The sequence below is a fragment of the Clavelina lepadiformis genome, chromosome 2 (assembly GCF_947623445.1).
Source record: "Clavelina lepadiformis chromosome 2, kaClaLepa1.1, whole genome shotgun sequence".
Classification (NCBI taxonomy): domain Eukaryota; kingdom Metazoa; phylum Chordata; class Ascidiacea; order Aplousobranchia; family Clavelinidae; genus Clavelina; species Clavelina lepadiformis.
The window spans coordinates 25,194,107-25,205,905 of NC_135241.1; positions in this window are offsets into that span (position 1 = coordinate 25,194,107).

Sequence of the window (11,799 nt, forward strand, 5' to 3'; positions counted from 1 at the left end):
GAATAACCACAATTGGAAACATTTTAACTATAGGCCTACTGTAAAATGAGATTTCGAGCAACTAACTTATGTTTTGGATGTAAGCCACTGCTTTACCTGCAATTCCTTGACAAAAATGAATACATAACCAGCTTTTTTTGGATAAAACCGGGACGCTTAAATTTCTGATCCGACGGTACCGGTACTTGGCAAAAAATGTACCGACCTTTCCGGTATTCGGTACTATTTTAAAAAAGTAGTTCGGTACCTTGTCGGTACTCGGAATGGGTACTTTTTGTACAGCGGATCCTGCTTCGATTGCAATTTTTGCCAATATTATGAACCTACTAAAAATCAGTTTATGTCAAAAAATATGTGAACTCATGCACTCTTTGCGACTTTGTTGGACATTTTTAGATTTAAAAAAAAAAAAAAAAAGTGCTAACCTTGGCACTAAGTTTAAATTAAAGTGAAGTTTTGAAAAACAGCTCCTAAAAACTTTGAAGAAATCCTTTTAAAAGTATCGAGTACCGGGACCGATTTTTATTTCTTGAAAACAGTAATTCGGTGCATAGATTCGGTAAAGTACCTACCGCGGTACAGTAATTGTTATATGATAGTGTAGGGTTTAGCTCCTCATAGTCATGCCACATGGCAATATCCCGTTGAATTTTCGGACTTCTCGGCGCACTCCTCATGTATTATTATCATTGAGCGTACTATATAAATGATAATAAGCGTAAGTAAATGTTTTAGTTTGAGATTTTAACCTACTGCGTGTCTGCAATTAGTGATGACAGAGAAGGACTCGTCGCCTGCATGGAAGTCAGGTCAAGCGAAGTTTATCAACGCGGGCACCTGATCTACTAGCCAGAGATCCCTGCAAAAGTACCACAGTAGGCCTACTGCCCACCTCTTTGTATATCTTAAGAACATAAACTACAGTTTAGTATTTACATTGAAATCGAGGTCCTTTCCGCCGAAGATCTTCAGCGGAAATTTATTGCAGTTTTTCTTCGCCGGTGTAAATGGCGGGAATGGCAAAATGACAAAAATGGTATCCGTTACGCCGATGTAAATATTGACATGTTAGTGAATATCTAATCTGATGAAGAAATACAAACTAATGTCTCCTGGATTGTATTCTTAAAATAAATTGAATTTATAAATCTTACTACAGACATCAATCTCATCTGAGTAGGTGGTTGTGTGTATCTACCGCTACTTACTGGTGCATCTTTTCCGAAAGACGCTTATGAGCGCCAATGGTGATTTGAGTTTTGCGAAGCATAAGTTTGCTTGCCGCTAGCTAAAGCTAACTGTGACATTTGGTGATGGTTTATTTATTCAAGTTATTTCGTTATCGTCGGTAGGTTAATATGGTGTGACTGTGAGTTACTGATTAATGCGATAAGTTTCCAACCGGAAACTTGAATTCAAATTCAATCATCAGCAATGATTGATCAGATAATGACCTGTTCTTTGTCAGTAATAAAACGAGATAAACAAAGAGAATTAAAAGAGATAAACAAAATTTTCAAGCTATTTTTGCAGCATCACTTTTCATTTGTCCTAGTGATTAAAGTTTCTCAATTTGAATACTTAATTCTTAAATTAGCCTTGATGCTGAAAACGTTAATCGCATGACGTATAATTACCCTTACTCGTTACATTTAGCCTGTTCTCTTTGATTTTTAATTCCATTCGTTAATAAAATTAGACCTGGTATCATAGGTTTTGTCCGTGTCTGATCCACCTTCACCACCGGTGCTCGTCAAAACAAAAGTGCAACCTACCTTACATAAAAATCAGAAACGCAAGTCGTTTGAAATTGAACGTTGATTTGAACATCAAGAATTTATATATGCATGATGATAAGATGAAAATATTGAAGTGCTGTTGAGTTTTTTCTGTTTCTTATAAGAAAGAGACATAAGAAAAAGACTAAGTTATAGTCATTTACGGTGAAATGAAAAAACACAAATAAAACACAAAGCAGATCAAAGAGTATAAAATACATGACTGGAAACAATGACGTAACAATGCCATAGCATTTCGTCCCGAGTTACGCTTCAGTGTTTATTCGCTTTGTAATGAAAAGTGGTATAATGGTCCCTTAACCTGTAAGGTTTACCCACTTACACTACAAAGTCTGTTTCCTTGTGTATATCTTAACAGTGAACCTTGATAGACTTCAGCAATAATGACGCAGGAATGACTACTGTATAATCTGATTATATTTGAAGCTTCTTTGAACGAATAAATCAAAATAGAACATTGTGACAGCAACAGCACACAGACATGTTGCGGCGTTGAACGTACGACTGAAAAGAGACTGAGTAAAACAAAATGCACGCACAAGGGAACAATCGATTACGTCACGCAGTGTTATGCTTCACTGATTCGATAGACGAGAATTCTATGTAGTACACAATTTTATATTACATTAAGTGATATATTTATCACATAACCTTCCCCAAGAAAAGATCGTAAGTTTTGAAAAAACTCACGATTTTTTATGATCAGGATAAAAACAATTCTCGGTGAACAATAATTAAAACAATAGTGTGGATAACGAAAGTCAATATAACACGTTAAATGTAGATTACATAACAATAAACGTTGAAACATAGTTATAATGCAATTCATATTGGCAATACATTCGCAAAAAGACAGTAATATGTTTTCTGTAACACATAAGGCAAAATTAGTATACAAAACAAACAATGATGACAGCACAGGATGTCATGTGACACATCACGCGTATGCTAGCTGGCACAATTTTACGCTAGTTGCGGTTTCTTACGCAGGATAGCACAATGAGGAAACGTCGGCAAATTTTTCATCTCACATGTCGTGACGCCGATTTCCGTAAACAACTGTAGTATGTAATTCTCTTATGCTCACGCGATTTCAGCATCTGGTTTTACCAGTATAGCTGTGTGAATATTTCACTTGGAAATACGCGTTTTACAAAATATATATAAAATTAGTCAAATACGTTTTGTAATTGACATTCAACATAGTGTATCGGTGTTAGCCTTGGGCATTTGTTTAACCTTCGAAAACAACCGCTATGTTTTAAAGCATAACAAAATAACACAAAGAAATATTTCTCCACGGCATGACTTAAACCGTTTAGAGAGTATGGCAACTAAGCCACCATCAATTAAGGTAAACTACACAATAACGCTATAATATATACTACATAGAGAAAAAACAAACAAAAAATCATTACGGAATGTCCAAATACCGACAAAGTGTTTTCACTGGAGTGCTTTGTTCGTCGGTCATTCTTGCATTCGAAATTGATCGAAGTCCAGGCGATTCTTCGTCACCGTCGTTGTAGTTGATTTGTTCGAATATCATATTGTCGAGATGTCTGTCGGCTAGATCCAATGAGTGTTGTATGGGTTGTGGATGAGACATATCTTCTAGTCTGAGATCACTGGACTTCTCTCAACCTCAAATTTAATTGTTCATAGGTTGTTCCCCAAAGAAAAGCGTAGTTCTCAGCGATTTCGGCTCCACCACACTTGTAATGGAAATGTCTTTTTTTTATCGTCAATTCGTCCTCACTCGGCTGCATCAGTTTGTAATGAAAGTGGTATATTGGTACCTTTGCCTGAAAGGTTTACCCACTTACACTACAAAGTCTGTTTCCTTGTGTATATCTTAACAGTGAACCTTGATAGACTTCAGCAATAATGACGCAGGAATGACTACTGTATAATCTGATTATATTTGAAGCTTCTTTGAACGAATAAATCAAAATAGAACATTGTGACAGCAACAGCACACAGACATGTTGCGGCGTTGAACGTACGACTGAAAAGAGACTGAGTAAAACAAAATGCACGCACAAGGGAACAATCGATTACGTCACGCAGTGTTATGCTTCACTGATTCGATAGACGAGAATTCTATGTAGTACACAATTTTATATTACATTAAGTGATATATTTATCACAGCTTTAATTGTTGAGGTTGAATGCGTGAATTTTTGTGGAAAAAATATGGTTGCATTGGTTGTTTTAGGCATTTTTTTAGGCATTAGCCTAAACTTAAACCAAACTTTATTGTCTAAGCGGTTAGCTTGCTAACAGCTTGGTTACTTATAAAGCGTACTGTTTTGTTTGCGCTATAAATGGTCAACATTTTTTACTAACCATTAAAATAAAATATGGCATCAAATAAATCGCAATGCAAGTTAAGTGAAGTGTGACGACATAGAAATGGTGCTCTTCTTTACAGCTTGGCGATAAAATTACGGTCTGACGAACTTGATGTCGGGTATTAATGAACAAGATCAGTGTTGGCTGCACTATGGGATTAGGTGTGGTGTAATGGTTTTTGGATGGCCTAAGCCAAACCCAGTCTTTCAGTTTTATTGTCTGACTCCTATGATTGTCTTTGACTCCGTTGCGTTTACTGTCTCTATTCTGCTTCTTAAATCAACACCAACTTCATAAAGTTTAGTTGTTATATTGTCCGAATAAGTTGTATCGAATTAGCAATATTTACACCATGATTTCAATTCCCCATATCTTAGCAATTCTTCAATTTACAGGAATAATTCCGAAAGCAGAATTTCTCAGAGTAAGAGAAGAGAAGGGGGCGATTTTACCAAACATTTCTTTTTATACTAAAGTATTGACCAATCAGCGCTTCCAAATTACTTCTCTATCCACGTGTACATGTGTCCATGTTATTTTAAGCTTTACACCACAAAGAATTCAAATCGCTTTACACCAGTACAGAAAACCACTTGACACACTTAACTACGCCACATGTTGGTTTGAAACTACTTTTTGACTACCATTTAGAAACAATGCATTTGCTACATACACTATTATACGATCAATATGACGCTACTTGAAACACTTCAATCTACGTCAGCACGCTACAAAGCTTTGCAAACATTATTATCTGCCTGGAGAGAAATCAAAACTTATGCATGCCAATATATATAACTAATTGCAATTTCTACATGATCCCCACAATAATTCCCCCCACTCAGAAAAGCTTCGAGGTAGGAATGTCGGTGTGGCAGGTTGCAAGATTCTTGTTGTCAGCTTGCAATGTGAATGCAGAATTTGTTTTCTCTCCAGTCAGGATTGTGATGCGGTCAACGAACGTGCACAGATGGAATATGCAAAAAAAAAAAAAAAAATATAGCAGTAAACATTCTTCACTAATGCTATGTTATATAGAAGGGTTTTTAAATATTTTGATATGTTTTTGTATATACTTTTACCATAAACCAAAGTTACATACAAGTATCCTAATTGTAATTTCACACAAAACCTAGTACCACACTACATATAAGTAGACACCTACATATAAGAAAATAACACACAAACACAAGGTATGATTCAGCTATGTGAACTAGAGGAAACGCAAAGGTAAAGGTAATACGTTCGCGCTGTACCTACGTTATAACCGTAATCGGACAACGTCGCGACAAAGCCTAATGCTGACGTAAATTAGGGTATAGCGGTTCATTGGGGTTTTCATCGGTATGCCGGACCTCTTGCGTTACAACTAAATCCTCTCTGTTTTCTGGAGCATCTTCGGGAGGGACGTTTTCTTCCATGGCTGGCTGACGGATGCGACGGACACGAGAGATGAGAGATCGTGCCAAGTCGACTACATGTCCTCTGTAAAACTTAATTGCCCAAATAGTTAAGACAAAGCCCCAAAACATTGCCATGAATAGTAAAATAACCAATATCCCGCCTAAAACAGGATTTGTAATAGAAGATAAAACACTCAAAAATACATTGGAGAAGGTATTCTCGATTGTGTGTCTGACGCTAGAGAAATCGTAATCCCTAGTTTGATCAGTCTGAGTAATATGCTTAATATCGCGATTCGCCCCAATTCGTTTTCTGCTTGCATTTGTCGTATGCAAGTTATGCGGTACCATTTGTGAATCGAAGTTATATCGGGATAGTTACAATATCAACAGATTCTGACTTATACAGGATAGCAGTTTGCAACCTGGTATATTATGACAAACAGGCAAAATAATCGTACGGCGTTTTTGTTAACGCTTGTACTCATGTAAGTCATTTATGAAGCAATAAAGGTGGGTTAATATAAAACGTAGCTAAAAGTGCTTAGCGTAAGAAAAGATTAAGAGAATGCTTTGTAGGTAGACAATGGGTGAAAGTGACCGTTGATAAGTATTTGGCTTAGTTAGCCTGTGTCCATGCAAATAATAAAATAAAAAAATCATCTACCACAAAACATGATATGGAAAAATAAGTATAGATAGAAGTCGACATGGGGATAAGGAATACATTAACTTTTAATTCAAATTGAATTTCTCCATTATGATTATGATGCGCGGTTTACGCAGAACAAATATAAGATATAACTACAGTATGAATTTATATGCGCGTTGTCCTTGGGGACATAAATTTATCAGGTAAAATCAGAATAAGAAACGTATTTAATATTTTTGTTATTAATAATCCTGACATATGTGCGCTAGCTAATATCTAATAACACCAATAACAAGCTACGATTTATTCAGAAATGAGTAATGTACTTTACCGGCTAAAAATTAATCGGGTGCAGAATCAAATGTAGAAGTGTCCACAACAGATTGATAACTTCGTTCTTCTTGATGATTTTTCTTCCATTTTTCTTTTGAGCGATGCTTGACGCTGGTCGGTGTTGGTTGCTGGATTTGGCTAGTGTTGGCTAGCGTCGTCATCATCGTAATCCATAAGGCCAGTAGCATGATAGTCATTGTTCGTTAGCGAGATTTCTTTCAACTGGTTACTTCGAGAATTTTTGAAATGTCTGCCGCAATTTTCTCGCTAACAGACGGTTGAATGCAGTTTTGTCTCTCGATCCTAATCTGACTCCAATTTTCACCTTTCATAAATCGAATCTTTCAGAAGGGCAGTGTTCTTCTTCTTTTGCAGAAGAAAGACGGGGTTACCATTTATGGGATTAGGTGTGATAGTGGTGTAATAGTTTTAGGGATTGGCCTAAGCCAAACCCAGTCTTTCAGTTTTATTGTCTGACTCCTATGATTGTCTTTGACTCCGTTGCGTTTACTGTCTCTATTCTGCTTCTTAAATCAACACCAACTTCATAAAGTTTAGTTGTTATATTGTCCGAATAAGTTGTATCGAATTAGCAATATTTACACCATGATTTCAATTCCCCATATCTTAGCAATTCTTCAATTTACAGGAATAATTCCGAAAGCAGAATTTCTCAGAGTAAGAGAAGAGAAGGGGGCGATTTTACCAAACATTTCTTTTTATACTAAAGTATTGACCAATCAGCGCTTCCAAATTACTTCTCTATCCACGTGTACATGTGTCCATGTTATTTTAAGCTTTACACCACAAAGAATTCAAATCGCTTTACACCAGTACAGAAAACCACTTGACACACTTAACTACGCCACATGTTGGTTTGAAACTACTTTTTGACTACCATTTAGAAACAATGCATTTGCTACATACACTATTATACGATCAATATGACGCTACTTGAAACACTTCAATCTACGTCAGCACGCTACAAAGCTTTGCAAACATTATTATCTGCCTGGAGAGAAATCAAAACTTATGCATGCCAATATATATAACTAATTGCAATTTCTACATGATCCCCACAGCACCATGTTGTTTGTGATATTTCAATTTACTTTTAGTTTTATACTGTGGTAATGCCAGGTTTGACTGGGAACGAACTATATGATAAATTATTATAAGTCCTGGCATCTTGTCCAATGTGGAATGCAATTTTTTTTGTTGTCCTGGTTAGACGTTAGTTTTTGTTTGTTAGTTACATTTTTGTTAACAAGAATTCTGACGTAAAATTGATATCGGAGTTCAAGATTATAAACTTTATTCTTGACTTCTTTGCATTAGTAAGGACTTTTTTTAATATTGTAGGAGTAGGCCTACGAAGAATGCTCCAATGAAACAAAGGGATACGACCAGCACAAAAAGCTGGCTACTCTTAACAAACGGACCAAAATATTATAGGTATTGTATTGTTTATTTTTCGCCATTGACTGTAGGAAGCCGAAAATATTGTGTTAGCCTCGCCTTAAAATGGTCAAACAAGAAGTCAACGACAATCATTGACAATCAACGAACAGGTGGCTGTAAACTACATAGTATCCGTCATTCAATTACTTATGGAAAATCGGATACGCATACCTATGCGCACATAAGTGTGCAAAATCATGCATTTCTTTGGTAGCCTACATTTAAGAACCATTATAGCGTAAAATGGATACTTCGTGAATCTGACTTTTATCTGATTTGATCCCAAAGTTAAAAATCACTCAAGCAATAAAAATTGTCCAAAGAAAATGTGGCGGCAAGCGTTACGGATTCGACATTTTATTTTAAGTACATTGGGATGACTCACTTATCGGATTTTCCATACACAATCTATAGAAGAGTATAAAATAGCTTCCAGTGACTTTATGTAGTTGCATTCAACAATGTTCGCAGAGCCACAGTCTAATCCATTCATTTAATGATCGCTTGATAAGTATAAGTCGGACGATATTGCTCGATGCAACGTTTTAATGTGCGCCGGCGGTTTTCAGCCAGCGTTTTTAATTTATTGTCGTAACTACGGAACAACCACAACCGCATACAAAAAAGCCAATATATTTAACCGATAATATTTTTTTTCAAAACAATGAGTTTTTGGTCGTCACACCGTAGTTTTTAACGATTTTCGATATAGGGCCTACATACAGATGTAGGCCTATAGCCTACATTGTAGGCTACACTTTATCCGTATCAACTACGAACGCTACCCGTCGAGAAATGAATGATGAATTCAGCTCTGATGACGAAATTATGGCAACAGCTAGTTGTAAATTGTAAAATATATTCATTCATTTTTTTATTTATTTTATTTTTCATCGTCAATGTGGGGAACGAAATAATTGTGCTGACGCAGGTGGTCGCATACATGTTAGTAGTTATTGACAATCATTTCCACAAATCGGACGGGAAAAATGTGACAAGGTTTCCAGTGCAAAAACGTGCATTACAATAAGTTGTCAATTTTATGTACAATTTTACTCAGTATGTGCGTTGTTTTTGCTTTGTATGATTTTTTATTTTGCCTATAGGTCTAGCCTATATCAGCATCCATAACAAAATAATGAACTTTTTCCAAAACCTTCTGAAATATCAACTAAATGCCGTATTTAAAACAATTTTTATTGTAATGGTGGTGGTGTGTGTTCAAGCAATAGATGCTTGAAAATCGCTTAAAAGTTGTCATCACTTGCATGACACTATGTGACAATTGTAATTATGCACTGTATAAGCCTGCACTCCAGCACCAAGCACTTTCATCTATTTTATTGTACTATACGCTTGTTCTTCTCTATATTGTATTTATATTTTCAATTGTATTCCACTAATAGTTGTTTACTGGCTTTAAGTCACATTTTGTTATTGAATGTAGGCAACATTTAGTAATACTATAACTGTAATCATATTGACGAGGTTTCACAAAATTTTTAAAACACATTCACTTGCTGTATCTTTGTTTTAATTTCAAAATAGTTTAAGCTTTCTTCAATCTCCTGCAGCCAAATTTATTGTTGCCAAACTCTAGTCATAGGCAGTAAGCATCCAGTATGCTCAAGACAAGTAGTACACCTTTGGATAAAGCAATTTGGTAAGATGATGGTATCGGAAATTACACCTGAAACCGGGCTTTTGCCTGGTATGGGGTTTCTTTACAGTGATTTTTTTCCCATCCACTGATGTACAACATTGAAGCAATTTTCATTCATCAGTGGCTTGAATACACCACCTGCTCGTCAGCTTAATCTTCGCCTTTTTAACTTATATTTTATGGATTTAACTAATTATAAGTTTAGTGGCAGTGCTAATTGTCACCAGCAAATATCAACGTTATTTCTCTTGAGCACGTTCTAAGCCTTTTCGGCTTTGTCACTTTTTCCTGTTTATTGGCGAGTGTTAGTAACAATTGACTTGGCTTTTCGTCTAGACCGCGCTTTGACAAAAAAAATAAAATGAAATGATTGATTGATTGTACATCAGTGGTTTCAAAAAATTTCATTTAAATTTTACAGCTTCAACCCAAACGATCCAAGCGGTCACCCGATTAATGTAACTAGGCTATTCAAGCAGTTCATGCGATCCAAGTTGTCCAAGCGATCCAAGTTAGCAGTCTTTTGCGATCCAAGCCAACTTGTTTATTTTGGAGGCACCCGTCTCAGCGAAAGTTGAAACGTTGCTGGTGAAAGTCAGTGTGGTGTACATTACGATTACGAGGTGACCATTTCACCGGCTTCCGTTTACAGAAGTTGGAAAATCACAATACAGTTACCAGCTGACTTCTGATGAGAAATTTAGGCTAGCCTATTATTTTCGTTTTGAAAGAGATGTAAAATGCACAAGAGTTTAAGTGGTATCTGCGTCGTGTTTGAATGTAATAATTCGGTTTTTATTTACTTGTAGTTGATTATTTGAAATTTTTGCTTGCCATACCATGCCAAACAAAATTATCCTATGTAATGTGCCGCAGATAACACACAATTTTTTACGCATGCTTTGTTGACCATATATGTAGACGTCATATCGAACAAGTCCACTGCGTAGGATTCAAACCGCTGTAAAATGAGAACAAGGCAACCTATTTTCAAATTTTTAGTTATTGCGTAAAGGAATTCATATGCAACTTTACCGAATAAAATCCTTACAATCCGATTCACAGAAACATTTGCTATTTAAAAAATATCATCAAGTGAGTCAAGAATTTCAATTAAATATAGGCAATTAAAAAAGCTTGCAACTCACCCACCTTGCTCACGTTCAGAGCTGGGCAACTGCTCTTTTTAGCAATAAAAAGTTATTTTCAGTGCATTTTTCAACAATAATCTCATTTGTCTTTTGCATTGTGTTGAAAAACATGTGTCTAACTGCAACTGTAATTGCTAATCATTATTTGTTGTAAATGCTAGAAAATTTCTTGAAATTTCATGTTCAAGAGTTTTGTTTTGGCCACACTTACCACAAATGATTAATAGGCGAGTAGAATATTAAGAACCTAGAATGGTAGATGCTGACGATCTACGATTTAATATTTTTCACTTTCAAAACATATTGGTTAAGTTATAAAAAAAATAGCAACAATGTGAAGCAAATTACGACACCATGATGACAACTTGGCTCTTCTCTCTCTAACGATACAGTTTGGCGATAAACATTTTTTCTGGTTTTTCTTCCTGTGAGGTAGGCGGTTACGAAAAAGGCTATGCAAAAAGTTTGTTCAAGTTACATTTAAGGTTATATTTTCAGTCAGATTTTGGTTAGGTTACTACATTATAACATTTAATCTAGATTAACAAGAAACTGTGAAAAATAGCTTCAAACGCACAATTTTTGGATGAAATAGTGGCAGCTAAAAACATTGACTGTTCTTAATAGGTTCAACTCAACTTTATGAACTTAACAGCGTAAAGTAGAACTAAATAGAAAATAGTGTTTACGGTAGTTTTTGGCTTTAGTTTAAGAAGTAGGCTACTGTACCTTTCTTAAGAAAATTTTTAATTTTTTGCGTTATACCACATTCATAGAGCGTCGATGTAGTAACAGTGCATGGCGTTGTGCCAATGCGGTGAACAAAAGACATTTGTAGCTTGTATGGCAGTTATAATCTCTCGCGTTCACGGTTTGTTGATGCCTTGGCAGAAGAATAAAATGTGTGAAGATTTTAGTGCGTTATTTTATACTTAAATTTTTTGTAATGGAAAGCAGTAACTTGGGTGCTTTAAGCACTTTG